We start from the raw sequence: 16,424 nt of genomic DNA on the forward strand, positions 1-16,424 counted from the left end.
GTCACTGCTGGGAATTGAGCCTGCGCCTTCCTGATTCTCTGTACAGTACTTGATTACACTGATTATTATGGATGCAAATTAAGACTTATCACTATTGTGAAATAACAATGCAGGTTAATGATATTCTTTATTGCCATGCTAACATTTTTTTTCTAGAGGGGAAAATTATAGGCATGAAACCAATTAAGCCACCTTTCTTTCTTTTAAAGCTTTTTTAGTTTTTCTAAAGGATGATTCTTTCTGTGGCTCACTGCTTAATAGTGCAAACTCACTTTTTGTTTCCTAGGTCTTACTGAGATAGATGCTAATATTGGTACTGCCCACTGTCCCCCTACAAATTGAAAATGACTAGGCTAATACATTATCGCACAAAGGGCAGTCATAAATAGGAAGAGCAAATATTTTGAAATGAATATTCAACGGACATTCTCCTGAAGAGGTTAGGCATTGCTGGAAATGCCTCCCTTGAAAATCTTTGTTTACAAGATTGCCCTTTCCTGGACACCACTGTAGGATGGCTCTCTTCCCTGGATTGAAATGGTGGCTCCAGAATACAATGGCAGACTAATTTATGTGTTCCCCAAACTTAAATAGTTTTCCTTTACTCCCAGGTCTACAAAATATCTGCCACAGAAACCTTTCACATAGAGGGATGTCATGTCATATGTATATTGTTAATGTAACCATGGTAACCAAAAATGCCACCAGTGTGTCTGTTTCATACACAAATGAGGGGACAGCTGTGGAGTCCACATGTCTGCCAGTGGTATAATAGATGTGAGCTAGGACAGCCTGGGTTGGAAAATTACAACTCATTTATATTAATCAGAGCTTTCAAATAACACTCCAACCTCTGAGCAATAAAGAGTATAAATGGAAGGCAATAAGCCACTCTAAAAGCAGTTTTCACTCCACAGATTTTAAAACTAAGTGTCTTAAGCTGATACAGCAGCATCTTTAGAGGGTACTCTGAAGTAAGAGTGGACAGAACCTTGGGAATGTATTATTCCAAGTTCATCCTTAGCTTCTTCGCATCTCAGTTCATTAGGTAAAATGGTTCCATATAAGTTAAATGTTTATGTTAATTGTGGTACTGGAGGTATGGCTTACATAAACCTTTTAGTAATCTCACTGATTATGGCAGTTAGTCCTTCCAGCCTTATTCTCCCAACTTGATTATGTTATACATGACAAAATTGAAGGTTGGTATGGAGTTAAGCAACTGATCCAAGATCATCCAGCTATGACTGGATAATAGCTTGCTAACCAATCAATCAACTGATAAAATTGTTAATAACTCCCAACATTTGCCTAGAGCTTTGAAAACATTCAAAAAGTAAAACACACAATAGTAGTAAAGCTTGCATATTGTTTCTTTTAAAAAACTGTAACATAAAATGGTATGTATTTCAATTATTGGATAATACGCTTAACAGTTCTACAGGGTGCCCATAAAGTCTGGAAACATTTATCATTTTATCATGGATTATAATGCAATGTCAATAAACCATTTATCATGCATTTATCTATATTTGAAAACTTGGGAGGCTACATTCTGTAATAGATCTGTAAAGCAGGTGAATGCTAATATGCTAAAACAAGAAATTAAAAAGCAAACTTCACCTAAAAAGACTTGAGAACAAATGGATCCCTTGGTCACTAAAGTATTGAATTTTACAGATAGGGTTTAACTTTTATCTCTATTCTATACTTTGAGCCAAAACAAGAGAGAATAAATGTTTTTCTGACTTCATCTATATAATTTCATCCTGAATTAAATATTAATCAAAGCTCTATTCATGAGTTAAAGATACTTTCATTGTTCCCAGAAACATACGACTCTAAATGATCATATGATTCTAAAATGGAATTTGCTTTATCTCTAGATTGGCTTAACCCAAAATAGATGTTCAGCATAATTTTTAAAAATTAAATACAATATTTGAATAACCTGACATTAGTGCTGAAATGAATCATTCAGAGAACTATTATTTTGTAACTTAAAAATAAATTTTAAGTAAGCATTATGCAAGTCTTGTAAAAATGGCATCTGCATCCTATAATTTACCATATTTTATTTATGACTTATGGCCTACTTATGGTGGTATAAAAAGCCCACCATTCTGATTATTTATCATCATTATTTATATTTCACTGGCTTGGGAAGTAGCAATATAACTCTGTAGAGACCGATTTTCTTTAGTACCTAGTATATTCCCGTGAGTGTCACTGCTTTAGAATATGTGGTAATGGCTCTAGCAGTTTAGGTCAAGAAGGTGGCCTTAGCACAGACTAACTAGTGAGAGATCAGTGGTTGAGTTTTTCCTTGCTTTCCCAGAATTTCAGACATTAACCAGAGCAAGCTGAGGTTATTTTTTTAGAACCACAGTCTGCAGTTGGATCTGGTCTTGAGATCTTTTATTTAGCAGAATGATCCTTTTCTAATAATTAAACACTTTATTACTTTTATTTACCAAAGAATGAGTTCTAATCTTTCCTTTCATTAGACTTGCAGAATAAAGATTACACAGGCAGGTTAACTGCCAAAGATAAGGTTTCACAAATGTGAGCGTTTTTAAGTTACCAGGTTTCAAAAATACCTTGATAACTTTACAACAAAATGGTTTATAGTCTAGAAATGTCAAGTTTATTTTAAGTTACCCTTCAACTCTATCAGGAGGACAGAATCCCAGGCGTGAAGAGCCAAATTAAGAGTTTATTATGATGATTTGTTACTTTCTGACTTCTATATAGCTCTAAGACAGAAAATGCAAACTTGGCTATAACATTTTCTTACTGAAAATGGATTCAATTCATTTTTTCCCTCCTGGGAAAATATTGCCTTATGTATAAAAGGCACTGAACCTGCAAAAGTAACTTAAGGGAACATGTAAAATAGCAGACTAACATCTGTTGTCCACCCCTCCCCCCAAACACTGGGCCCTCCAAAACAATGTTGTCTTTTTTTTCTGGTGGGGAGTGGGGGGTGCTGTATTTTAATGTCCCTTTCAGTGAATATATAGGATACAGGGGCAAATGCTATTCCGTGAATAGGTTCTTTTTCCCTTCAACAGTGTTTGAGGTTGACAAAAGAAGAGGCCACTGGGGCTGGTTAGTCGTAGGTATTAATGAAATCGCCTGCCTCACGTGCGGCCCACACTGCCTGCCTTTTGTTCAGCTGTCGCACAATGCCAAGAGGTGAACAGTGCAGTGTGGTCACTCAGCTAATGTTAGACACAGCAGAAAGGCCCTTGCTCCACAGTGTATTGCACGACTGCCTCCCCGTTCACTGTTCTGTGACCTGAAAACCATTAGGGTAACTAGGGATGGGACAGTTGCATCACCTCCAGTTCTACAAGTTTGGTGCCTTAAGAACAGAAACGACTTTGACCAGACAGTGGACATTCTCAGGAGATCTTCATGTCGGTCAACGACAACGATCTTCTACTATAATGAATAGCTCTGAAGATGAGTACCAAATTTGAGCAAGAGTCAAATTATTAAAAGAAAACTCGAAAAGTTGAGGGGTCAATTCAGAAATCACTTCAAGCCGCCGGAAGTGGGTTAAAGTTACTGTCTGCTTCACACAAACCTTTTCCTAACTAGCACAGAATATCCAGCTTGAATACTGCACGAATATATACAGCCAGGTAAAGAGCAAGCAGCACTTTGAGCTTTCAATACAATAGCACTTAAAGAATTTGTCTTTTGAATAAAGGTGTCAGCAAGCCATGGAATTTCCAAACAGAAAAACTCACACTGCGTCTTTATTCTATTTTCTTAAGGTCTATTGTTAACTGAAGACTCCTTGTCTTTTCAAATTCCTTCATGTGAATGGATGAGGCCAGACATCTGCCAGGATCCGCTCACATTTGCATGCAAATCAGAGACTTCGGGACACATATGGCCCTGGAGCCAATAACACTTTTACTCTAGATTTATACTGATTAAAGTGCCTTCCTGAACTTTCCACTCCTCCAGCCCTAGCTTTTAAAAATGAAATAATGAGCCTATTCCACTAATATTATTTAGACTGTCATGGCAAAACAAAACAAAACATGTTGTCTTTTATCCTCCACGCAAAAGCCCAAGTCGGCAGTACCTGTTCCCTCAGCCAATTAGAATTCCACTTTTCCTTTACTAATTTAGGTTTGGGAATGAAAATACTTACGGTGGGATGGGATTTATACTCTTAGCCTTTGCCTGTGAGGTTCAAGTGCTTCAAAACCATTTGTACCGCGGCCAGTCATTCCCTCACGGCCAGGCTCAGTTCTTGGCGTTGGGGCTACAGCGGTGAACACGGCAAGCAAGGTCCCTTCTGGATCTGGCATCCGGGCCGAATCGCCTGGTCCGCGTTTCCGCGCGGGCTCCCCTGGAACCGTCCCGGGACGAGCGGCCCTCCCGCTGCTGGACTTTTCCCCCCAACCCCAGCCTCCCAGGCAGGGACTCCCTGGGCAGGAGGCGGGCGCCGCGGGAGGCGGGGAAGCGCCGAGTCGGCGGCTGCCCACACCCCTCTCCACGCAGCACAAAGGACACTCGCTGGCAAACTTTCCTCGCTTCTGACCCCGGCCGAGCCGGGAACTCAGCGCCGGCTCTGTTCCTGGCGGGGATGAGGCTCCCCTAACATTTTAGGCTCTCTGGCAAGCGTCCTTAGGGTGCCACTCCTTCTGGGCTCAAGGCTCACAGGCTGAGGTCTGTCCCTGCGTGGACCGCCGAGAGTTGGGTAGATTCTTCCCAAGGCTCTGACTTCAATACTTTCAATGCCTTGTCAATTATGCCTCTTGCCCCTTTCTCTCACCAAGGCCACCGCCAAGACACCCTTTTTCTTTTCTCTCCCCATAACCCGTCACTTTCTCTCCTCTTGGCCCTCTTTCCAACTCCCTGGGCACCCTTTCCGCGCTGTTCTCCAGCCCCAGCTGCCTTCCCCAGTTCACATCCCGGCAGCCCTCCTCCCTCCCAGTCACCGGGCACCACCCTCCCCTGGTCGGCCCCTGAAATCCATTGGGCTCGGCTCCAGTCACTGCCTTTTGCCTATTTCTATCTGGCCTGCCTTCCCAACTAGCGCTCTCCCACACCTTTGTTTTTTGGTAAGGGGGACAGAGGGAAACGGGGCACTATATTCCCGTTTCCCGACTTCGTCATTTTCCCCAGCTCCATGAGCCGCGCCCCCTCGTCCCCCTTAGGCCCGCGATCTTATCCCGAGGTTCCCCAGACCCTGCAGAGTCTCCCACGCCACCAAGTTTGCCTCTACTTCCCCACAGTGCCTCCCCCGCGGCGTGGCCGGCCAAGGCACTTACCCCAAGGCCCAGCTAGTGGGGGTGTTGGGGTGCGCACGGACCCGGCATCCGCGGCAGCAGCAGCAGGAGGAGGAGAAAGACGAGGAGGAGGACCGGCTGAGCGGCGCCTCCTTCCCAGTCCGCAGCGCGCACTGGCTCCTTGGGGGACCCCCGGCAGAGCACCAAGACTGGAGACGAGGCGGCGACACAAGCAACAGCTGCTGCACGGGGCTGGGCTCAATCGGCTCTTCGAGGCCAGGGCAGGGGGAGGCAGGATTGGGAAGGAGGGTCGGAGAAGTGGGGTGCAGAGGGCGGGGCAGCGAGCTGCCAGGTCCTGAGGAAGGCGCCCCAGGCGCCTAGGGATGCCGCCGCGCCGTGGCCGCCGCCCGAGCTGACGCCGCCGGCCCCTCTCCCTGCCCGGCGGGCACTTGCAGCCGCGGGCGCACGGGCCTCGCCTAGTTCCGCCGCTCGCTGCCTGCGCCTTCGGTGCGCCCCGCTTTGTGCTCCCCGCAGCCGGCGTGCACCTGGTGTAAGCAAAGGCGGTCAGCTGATGGGCCGTGCGCGGATTGGCTGCTCCGCCGTCTCCTCCCCTCCCGCCCGACCCCCTTCCCGGCCTCCCCCTCCCGCCCCCGCCTCCGCCCTCGGCTCAGCCCCGTGCTGGGCACCATCTGTAGACCGCCCAACAAAGGCGCAGCGCGGCGGGCCTCGGGTGGCCGGGCCGCGCTGCGCCGCCGCGGTCGTCGCTGCAGGGAACAGCCGGCCGCCGCTTTTTGTCTAGGGGACAGCAGGCTGCGGCTGGGTAGAGAGGCGAGGCGCACTGCCGTTTCTTAGCAAAAGACAGACCAAAAGAAAAAAAGCGTCCGTGCTAGGAGGCCAGCTAGGCACAATGGGGCCACATCTCTTTGCAAGGTAGAACTCGGGCTCGGGAGCTGAGAATCAGACACAGTTCGGCCTGGGGTTGTGAGAGCGAAGTTTCCGGGTGAAATCCGACCCTGCGTCTTAAAATACAGGGCGCGTCCTCGGGCTGTGTGTGCGCGCCCGGGGGCGTCCTCCGCGGAGCTGGCCCGGGCCAGTGTCCTTGCCGCGGGAAGGAGGATTCGGACGCTTAACTCAGTGGAGAAGCCGCTTCCCATTTGAGGAGGCTTTCCGAAAACGTTTCTGAAACTTTGAAATTACAGCTTTCTGATTTGTTAGGTGTGGAAGTTGTGTTTAAATAGGCGGTGGAGGACTGACTGAGAACGCAGTCTTATGTGGAGGGTGTCTCAGAGAAAGGGGAGGAGAGTGGGGAGGGAATGGGTCTTCGGAAACTGCACGTGAACCTGCGTCTCAACTTCAAAGTCGCCAGCCCCGGAACAGGGCTCCAGAGAAGCCTTGGCACCCTTTATTGGGGGAATCGGCTTTAAGCGAAAGCATCATTAGCCCGTCAGTACTGAACAACTTCTGGCAAAGGAACGTGGTGACATTTCGTCATGATGTCTAAGCTTAGAACTTCTGGAGAATTTAGAAGGATACATTAAAGAATCATCTTTTGGATTCTTCAAAGCCACAGGATAAATTCAATGTCAGTAATCATGTTCTTGATCCCTATAAAATTTCTTGGTGTCTGGCGTAGTCTCTGATAAATGTTTGATGTCTTTGTGTGTCTTAATACTTTGTTATCCTGAAACTGTGTCATGTAGACATAAATGGTCACAATTTGTCTTAAAAGGCTTTAGGAAAAGATGATATTGGGCTGGATAAAAAGATACTTGGGCTGGAAGGTCGTGCAGAGAAGAGGAAGAAAAAGGCCCACTGCTGTCTACAAATGAATAGGAAGATTTAAGATCTTTCAAAGCAAGTTGAGTCTAGACCCTTACCCAAATTTTGTAACATGATTTGGTCTCTTCCCCCCTCTTCATGCAGATTATCCATGGAGTTAGCATACAGATAGCATGGAGTTATCTGATAGAAGGTGGCCTCTGGTGGAAGCACAGAAATCGAATGGTCAGGGAAAGATAGAATGCAGGTTTCTTAGGTAGTCTGTATTAGGTTTCCAGCCTGACTTCCCGGGAGTGGAAGAGAGATGAAGTTGTGCCCTTCGAGGAGGAGCTTTATAGAGGTAGGTCTTGGAGGAGCAGGTGGAGCAATTGATTAATGATGGTGAGAGTTGCTCCTAGGAGGCGAGATCTAGAACAGCCTCCAGGTTTTGGAAGCGGCTTCATGAGAATGGTATGAGTCAGGGACCAAGGTTTGAATTTTGAAACCAGGCCAACACTGCTTAGATCCCAGCCCTGCAATTTATAAGCTGTATCCCTAAGGGCAAGTCACTTTCTCTCTTTAAGCCTTGGTTTCCTTGGCTGTAAAGTAGGGTTAATAACAGTACTTATCCCAAAGGATTGTGATGATTAAGTGGGAGTAAACACATAAAATGCTTAGGACAGTGTTTAGTATATAGTAAGCATTCAACGACAGGTGTAAACTCTAGGCATTATTAGGCAGATATTGAAGACTAAAACAAGACATCACTTCAGACAGGTGGGATAATGATTCCACATGTGACAGAATATCTCAAAGGCACTAGCTGCTCCAGTGGAGGAAATGGACTCTGTCTCCCCGCTGTTCAATTCGTTTCTTTTCAAATTAGCATATCATTTATTTAAACTAATTTCCCTCTTCCCCAAAGCAAGAGTGAGAAAGGCAGCTTTTCCCATTTCTACTTGACCACGCATGCATTTGGTTCCAGACAGAGAGAAGAGCATTATCATTAGGAAGACGTGTGTCAGGGATGGGGGACGGAATTTGGGTGAGAGGATGGGGCTTGCTGTGGACAGAAGAGGACACATGAGCATGACAATTATAAAAGAGTCCGAAATGTGGTGCAATTATTACAAATTTGCTGAATTGCCTGAATTGGTAATTGGTCCACATTTTAGAAATTGCCATTTTTTAACTCTGCAAAGGGGTTTTGGGACTGTCTTGTTAACTGACACTTAAAAGCTCCTTGTCATTGGGATGGATGAAGAGGAAACATACAGTCAATGAACCAGCATAACCGAGTCTCTTACTTCTTGCTTAAAGAGCTCAAATCTATCTGAATTACTCCTAGTGAGCTCACCCGGTCCTGGGATCCTGAATTTATTAGTTAGTAAAAAAGCACTTAGTAGTTATTTATTAAGGTGTGGTAGAAGACCTTGGAATCTTTGAAGGAGAACAGAATTGGAGACAAGAGCCCAAGAGTTCCCCAGAGAGCAAGGTCTTACTGTTGATGTAAAGAGTTCTTGCCCCTGGATTGGCTGTGTTGAGACACTACAAACCCCTCTGGATTCCTGCACCCAGCCCCTGGAGGTTCTTTAGCTTTGGTTTGAAGGAACATTATAATTGGTATTAGCCTAATTGTACTGATCTATGTGGTAAATGAAGAAAAAAAAAGATGAAACTTCAGAAGATAATCATATTTGAATAATCTTTAAAAGAACATCTGTTTTTTGAAAAGAAAATTATCATATGCCACTTAAAACTGCAATTTTTCAAAGTTGAAAATATATCTCTCTCTAATTGAAATATTAATAGAGTACTGGTAGTCAGAGTTCTTTCCAATTTCTGAACTAAAATTGTAGTTTTAAAACAACCACCAGCAAGCTCTTAGAGGGTGATGACTGCAGCTTAAAATTATGTGACTATTGTGATCATGGTTAACTTTCATACCAAATATATTGTTTCCCTAAGAATTTTTGACAATGAGTGAGTTTACTACATATACATTGTTCCTGTTCTTCTAGGTTTTTTGTTGTGTTTTTTTTTTTTAACTGCTGTGAAACATCCCAACAAAAAAAAAGGGATTCGTTGAGATTTCTGTAATTAAAACTAGTTTTTGCATTTTTGCATTTAAGCTTAAAAATTTGACATAGAACTAAAGTGACCAACCATCTTAGTTTGCCTGGGAATCTCTAGGTTTTAGTCCTAAAATTCTCAACATCTCAGGTAACCCCTTAGTCTTGGATAAACCAAGATGGTGGGTGGTTCTAAATGGAACTAACATTAATAGGTTTATGGTGCTGTTGCAATTTTAGTTGAGTTGTAGCTTTGCAGATATACCAAATAACATTTTATTCCTGACTGAATAAAGGGTTCTGTTTCCACTTGTAGAACTTGGTTGTTGCAGAGAAGTTGACAATCATTGTATTGGTCCATTCTCATACTGCTATGAAGAAATACCCAAGACTGGATAATTTATAAAGAAAAAGAGGTTTAATGGTCTCATAGTTCCCATGGCTAGGGAGGCCTCACAATCATGGCAGAAGGCAAAGGACGAACAAAGGGATGTCTTACATGGCAGCAGGCAACAGACTATGTGCAGGAGAACTGCCCCTTATAAAATCATCAGATCTTGAGACTTATTCACTATCATGAGAACAGCACGGGAAAAACTTGCCCTCATGATTCAATCACCTCCCACCAGGCCCCTCCCATGATATGTGGGGATTATAGGAGCTACAATTCAAGATGAGATTTGGGTGGGGACACAGCCAAACCATATCAGTCATCAAATCCAACTTCTTTATTTTTGTAGATTAAGAAACTAAGCCCTAGAAGAGGAACACGGCCAGTTTATTTACAAATCCTACTCTGAAGGCTAGACCGTATACTCTTTGGAGAGGGATGATGTGACCAGCTCCCAGCCCAGGGCCTATACCATGCAATGGGTACTCAGTAAACTTCTTTAAAATAAATGAAACCATAAATGTCTTTATGGAATCGGGTCACATTATTTCATGAGTATTTTCTTCATATCATTAAAAAGTCTTTGAAGCTATAACGCTTAATGGCTGCATAATTCTACCAACTTTTTGTTGGTGAGAAATAAGGATTTTCTCAATTATTTGTTATCACATATAATAAACATACTTGTTTAAAAATACCATTTTGGTTATTGATCTATAGATACAAACTACACTTTATTATCAGTTTAACATATTCAACTTTTTCTATTTCCTTACTGTTCGCTTTTAGCCAGCCAAACCTTACTAAAAAATAAAAGAATATTTGTTTGCTTTTGTAAAGATTTCAGTTGATAGAATTTTAGAATTTTCTTTGTTTTTAATTGTTTGCTCTCCATTCTAATTTCTCTTTTGTTTGTATAACAATGGTTAACGTAAACTAAGAATTAACTCTCTGTCATTACATTACACTTAGTAATTTTTTTTTGCATTGAGAGAGGCAGTCTAGTGTAACGATTAAGAGCCAGAGCTCTTGATTTGGGGTCCCTAGATTTACATTACAGCTCAACACACTGTGTGAATTTGAACAAGTTACTAAGTTCTCTGTGCCTGTAATAGTACCTGTATCATGGAGTTTTGTGAGGATAAAGAGGTGCATATGCAGCATACCTATGTAACAAACCTGCATATATACTCCCGGAGTCTAAAATGAAAGTTTAAAGAATAATAATAAAAAAGATGCTCAGCATCACTCATCATTAGGGAAATGCAAATCAAAACGACAATGAAATACTACCTCATGCCCATTGGGATGGCTATTCCACAAAACAAACAAACAACAACAACAACCACAAAAAACCACCAGTGTTGGCGAGAATGTGGAGAAATTGGAACCTGATATGGTTTGGATTGGTGTACCCACCCAAATCTCATGTCGAATTGTAATCCCTAATGTTGGAGGTGGGGCCTGGTGGGAGGTGATTGGATCATGGTAGTGAATCCTTTATGAATGGTTTAGCACCATCTCCCTAGAGCTGTTCTTGTGATAGAGTTCTCATGAGGTCTGGTTGTTTAAAAGTGTGTAGCACTTCCCCCATCTCTCTCTTCCTCCTTCTGTGGCCATGCAAGACATGTCTGATCCCTCTTCGCCTTCTGTCATGATTGAAAGTTTCTTGAGGCCTCCACAGCCATGCTTCCTGTACAACCTGCAGAATTCAATTCAATTGAATTGTGAGCCAATTCAACCTCTTTTCTTTATAAATTTCTCATTCTCAGGTATTTCTTTGCAACAGTGTGAGAACAGACTAATACACAATGCTTGTGCGCTGTGAGTGGGACTATAAAATGATCCAGCCACAGTAGAAAACAGTATGGGAGTTCCTCAGAAAATTAAAATTAAAATTACCATATGACCAAGCAATTTTAATTCTGACTATGTGCCCCAAAGAACTGAAAGCAGGGTCTCAAAGAATTATTTGTACACACACATGCATAGCAGCATTATTCACAATAACTAAAACATGGATGCAACCCAAATACCTATTGAGGGATGACTATATAAACAAAATGTGGTATATACATATGTATTAGTCTGTTTTCATGCTGCCAGTGAAGACATAGCTGAGACTGGGTAATTTGTAAAGAAAAAGAAGTTTAATAGACTCTCAGTTCCACGTGGCTGGGGAGACCTCATAATCATGGCGGAAGGTGAAAGGCACGTCTTACATGGCAACAGACGAGAGAATTGAGAGCAAAGTGAAAGGAGTTTCCCCTTATAAAGCCGTTAGATCTCGTGAGACTTACTACCACAAGAACAGTGTGGGGGAACTGCCCCCATGATTCAGTTACCCCCACTTGGTCCCTCCCACAACATGGGAATTATGGGACCTACAATTCAAGATGAGATTTGAGTGGGAACACAACCACACCATATCAACATACAATGGAATATTATTCAACTTTAAAAAATTAAATTCTGACATACCCTACAACATGAATATGAAATGAGGACATTGTATTAAATGGAATAAGTCAGTTACAAAAAGACAAATACTGTATGATTGCACTTATATGAGATACTGAAAGTAGTCAAAATCATACAGAAAGTAGAATAGTGGTTGCCAGGGCATGCAGAGAGCAGGGAATGTGGAGTTATTATTTAATAGGTGTAGAGTTTCCGTTTTATAAGATGAAAAGAGTTATGGAGATGGCTGGTAGTGATGGTTGCATAACATTAGGAGAGTGCTTAGTAACACTGAACTGTACACTTAAAATGGTTAAGATGGTAAATTTTATGTTTGTATATTCTATCACAAGGAAAAAAGAAGTGTGTATGTGCCTAGCATATAGCAAGCACTCACTAATATTAATGTATTAATATAATGGTCACTGAGAACAAATAAACCAAAGACCATCAGTGGCTTAAATAAGGCAAGTTTATTTCATATTCAAGTAACAGAGTATGTTTCTGGCCGGGTGCCCTCTACCTAGTCGTTCCAGGCCCAGGTGACTTCCATTTTTTGCTTCTTGCTCCTCTATGGCTATAGACATTTTTTCATTTGCACAGAGTGTAGAGAAAGAAAGAGAATAAAGGATTACATGGGAACATTCTATGGGCCAGCCTAAGAAATGGCTCATATTATTATTGGTGAGAACCCAGTTACATATCTATGTCTAACAACAAGGGAAGCAGAGGAATATAGGCTAAGTATGTGCCTAGAAAGTAGACAGAGAAATTGTGCAACATATTGCAATCTGTATTAGCAATATGGCAACGTACATTAGAAACACAGTCATCTCTCCTACCATTGGCTGTTACCTTACTTAGTCCTCATAACGAGTCTGGTAAGGTAAGAGAGAAAATGACTAGTTCAGGGACATCCTGCAAGTAAGAGGGTTTCATTATAGCAAACAAAATGTGTATACAACAGCTACTAGAGCAGTGCTTTTCAGTTCTCTGTTCAGCTTAAAACTTTTCTTGGTTGATTGCTAACCTAATTACCATCAACACAGTGCCTTCTTGAAGCTCCCAGAGACTTCAAGCAGGGAGAAGAAGACTGTCAGCTGCCCCGCCGGCTGCTTGTACTTCTTATTCTTTCAGTAACGTCTTTCTTCTTTCAGTAACCATAAAACTTTAAGGAAGTTCAGAATTGTTCCTCATAAGAAAGTGCTTAGAGACTGCTGCACTGGAATTCAATGCCCCTATTATCATAAATTTAATATCCACACTTACTTTTAGTCCTAGGGGCCTATGAGGCTATAAAAGAAAGATTGGCAGATAGAGTAGACACAATCGGCTTATACACATTTTGCAGAAACACTGAAGCCCACAGAATTTCCTCTACATTTCATTTAGTACCTTCTTCTGTCAAGTTTGTCTCCATTTTGCCTGTACTTCATTTTATTTTTATAATAGAGAGCTCTCATACTTGTTATCTCTGAGTATGTTAACAGTCTCTTTTGAGTAAAACATTGCCCATATTGCATTTTCGTGGATAACTAAGTATTCACCTACTGGACCAATCATCTGTTGAAATCTGTATTTTCTTGAATTCAGTTCATATCGTACTCTTGAGTCTGTGTCACTTTGCTCAAACTTTGCATCACATCCAAGCTATCTTTTGGAAAGGAGACTGAATTTTTGAGTTTGGTAGCCTTAGAGAAAGAAGGCTGCAGATGGATGTGTGAGGTATGAATGGTGACTTATCTAGTTACTAGAAGCAAGGTCATATTGTAATTCAATTCAGTAAGGACCCGCTGGAGCTATAAAGAGCCTTAGAGATGATCTGGCTCAACCCTTTCATTTTATAGATGAGCAAACTGAAATCTCAAGAAGGCCAACACGTCCACGTACTTCAGAGCATCTTGGAAATTTGACTGTATTTAAATCCTTATCCAAGGTCCCACTGCTGGTTAATAGGAGAGCTGGGCTAAAATCTCGTTTTCTTGATTTTTCTCTTATCTTAGTGTAACTTTAATTAGGATCCTCAGGCCTTCCGGAAGTTCATGGGATATACTTTTAAGAGTCTGCGACTTTGCTATATATGAACCTCAAAGCACGGATAACAAAAGCAAAAGTATATGAATAGGATTACATCAAACTAAAAAGCTTTTTCACAGCCAAGGAAATAACCAACAGAGTGAATAAACAGCCTACAGAATGGGAGAACATATATGTCTCATACATACCATACATCTGATAATGGGTTAATATCAAAAATATATAAATAAACAGTTCAATAGTAAGAAAATAACCTGATTACAAAATGAGCAAAATATCTGAATAGACATTTCTCAAAAGAATATGTACAAGTGACCAACAAGTGTATGTCGATTTTTAAAAAATTCTCAAAATCACAAATTATCAGAGAAATGCAAATCAAAACCACAATGAGCTATCACTTCACACCTGTTGCAGTAGCTATTATCAAAAGATGAAAGAAAACTTTGGCAAGGATGTGTAGAAAAGAGAATATATATATATGTTTGGGGAGAGAGAGCTCTGAACCGAAGTCAGAAGATTTGAGTGTGTCACTTGCCAGCCGTGTACCTCTCAATGTGCCATTGACAGTCTCTCAGCTTTCACATGCTCCCTGAGAAGTCAGAGTGAAAACATCCATCTGGCCTGCCTCGTCAGTTTCCAGATCAAATCAAACTGTTCAGGGAAGTACTTTGCAAATGGTGGAATGTGTAGACCATTTTATCATGATGCTGGGATAGTGGAAGGCTCTGTGAGTGGTGGGCTTCCAGAATGGGGTTCCCACAGACTGTGGCAGCCTGTGCCATGTGGATGATGTCTAGTGTAGAATATACCAGCCAACTGCACCTGCTCCCTTTCACTTCAGTGCCTGAGAAGAAAACAGAACTGCCAGCAGTCCATGGGACAAATGACTAAATGCCCTCCAGACAGTTCAGAGTCCTCTGCCTTTCAGACTTCGGTTCTTCCTGAAGGAATCTCAGTCTGGAAAGCAGGAAGAAATTTGTTATGGAATTTTTCCATCACAGGTAAGTTTTGGTTTTCTTAATAACAGTAATAATAATGGCTAATTAAGTATGAACTGTGTGCTAGGCATGGTGCAATTTCTGCTTGAATTCTATGTAATTCTTAGAATAATCCCATGATACAATTAGATGTTATTTATTACTCTCAATTTTTTTTCAGATGAGGCTACTGAGACCTTAATGAAGTTAGATTATATGCCCTGGATCACCAATCTGATACCAGAGCTCAAGCTCTCAACTCTGATGTGATATATAGTCCCAGATTCTATCTATGCCATAATACTAGAGTCTGAAAGGCTTGCACTGTTTTGACCATATCAACACTGATACTATGCCTACTGGGGAAAAGATTCTAAATTCAAAAAACATAATGGATTGAAGTCGTGTCCAACGAGCTGTCCCCAGATATATTCTTTCTAAAATGAGGAACAATGAGGAACATGAGGACTACTGCTCACATTTTATTAGAATAACAGTCACATTCACAAAATAATATTTGAAAGTAGGGTATTTAAAATTTTTTGATGTGTAAAAGGTAATGAAATTTCTGTTTATGACACTGGAGCTTTCTGACTGGGGCGCATGGAGGGCCAGCCATGGGCCACGTGGTTGATTCTTAAGGGTGGGGCAGTTATACGGGATATGGTTTGCCAAATCACTTCCTGGAATTCTTCCTGGTGAGCCTCTGGTGAGAACTGAATTCTAGACTCAATCTCACCACTCATCACTTTCCATCTCTGACCCTCTATGTTCTGTATGTGTAGAATGAGATCACTGAAAGTATCTGTGGTATTCATGCTTTCTTTCCTCCCGGAACTTTTAGGTTAAATAGAAAACACCATATTAGGCCAGTTGTGGTGGTTCATGCCTGTAATCCCAGCACTTTGGGAGGCCAAGGCAGGTGGATCACTTGAGGTCAGGAGTTCAAGACTGGCCTGGCCAACATGGTGAAACCTTGTCTCTACTTAAAAATGCAAAAAGTAGTTGAGCATGGTGGTATGTGCCTATAATCCCAGCTACTGGGGTGACTGAGGCAGGAGAATCGCTTGAATCTGAGAGGCAGAGATTGCAGTGAGCCGAGATTGTGCCACTGCACTCCAGCTTGGGCAAGAGAATGAGACGTCATCTCAAAAAAAAAAAAAAAAGGTAAGGAAAAAGAAAAAAACCATTTCAAGGCGTAACAGCTAATTTATCCAGGCTCTTGGTCACAACAACCAAATCTACTCTAGCTAATTGGGCAGGAAGATATTTACTAAAAGGTTCCAGTTAGCCTACAGGATCTCTGGAAGGGCTGGAGAACCTGGATGTTGCCCAGCCAGGAATAAGCCCCCAGAGAAAACCCCCTGACATCCCATGTGCCTCTTCTGCTGGAATCAATGTTGCCATTCTTGCCCATCACTCGATACCTATCACACTACGGTCTGGTCTGGTTAGAAACTCTGCACACCTC

At 42.2% G+C, this 16,424-nt stretch overlaps 1 protein-coding gene and 1 long non-coding RNA gene across 4 annotated transcripts in view; one reads left to right on the top strand and one right to left on the bottom strand.

The window, feature by feature from the left end:
* LRRN1 (leucine rich repeat neuronal 1) overlaps positions 1-5,804 on the bottom strand; it is a 46,968-nt gene extending 41,164 nt beyond the window's left edge. Inside the window, exon 1 of one of the 2 annotated variants that reach the window (XM_007985051.3) lies at positions 5,298-5,804. The gene's annotated coding sequence lies outside the window, so the exon portion shown is untranslated. Of the gene's footprint in view, positions 1-4,171; positions 4,952-5,297 lie in introns of those variants that run through there. The other variant, XM_038003637.2, reaches the window with a different exon arrangement.
* The window catches only part of LOC119625868 (uncharacterized), a 549,594-nt gene that overhangs the window by 508,730 nt on the left and 24,440 nt on the right, over positions 1-16,424 (top strand). The window contains exon 1 of one of the 2 annotated variants that reach the window (XR_005242064.2): positions 13,720-14,977. The exons of the other annotated variant lie outside the window; for it this stretch is intronic. This is a non-coding gene — a long non-coding RNA (uncharacterized lncRNA). Of the gene's footprint in view, positions 1-13,719; positions 14,978-16,424 lie in introns of those variants that run through there. 2 annotated transcript variants of the gene reach the window in all.

Source organism: Chlorocebus sabaeus, chromosome 22 (genome assembly GCF_047675955.1).
Source record: "Chlorocebus sabaeus isolate Y175 chromosome 22, mChlSab1.0.hap1, whole genome shotgun sequence".
Lineage (NCBI taxonomy): Eukaryota > Metazoa > Chordata > Mammalia > Primates > Cercopithecidae > Chlorocebus > Chlorocebus sabaeus.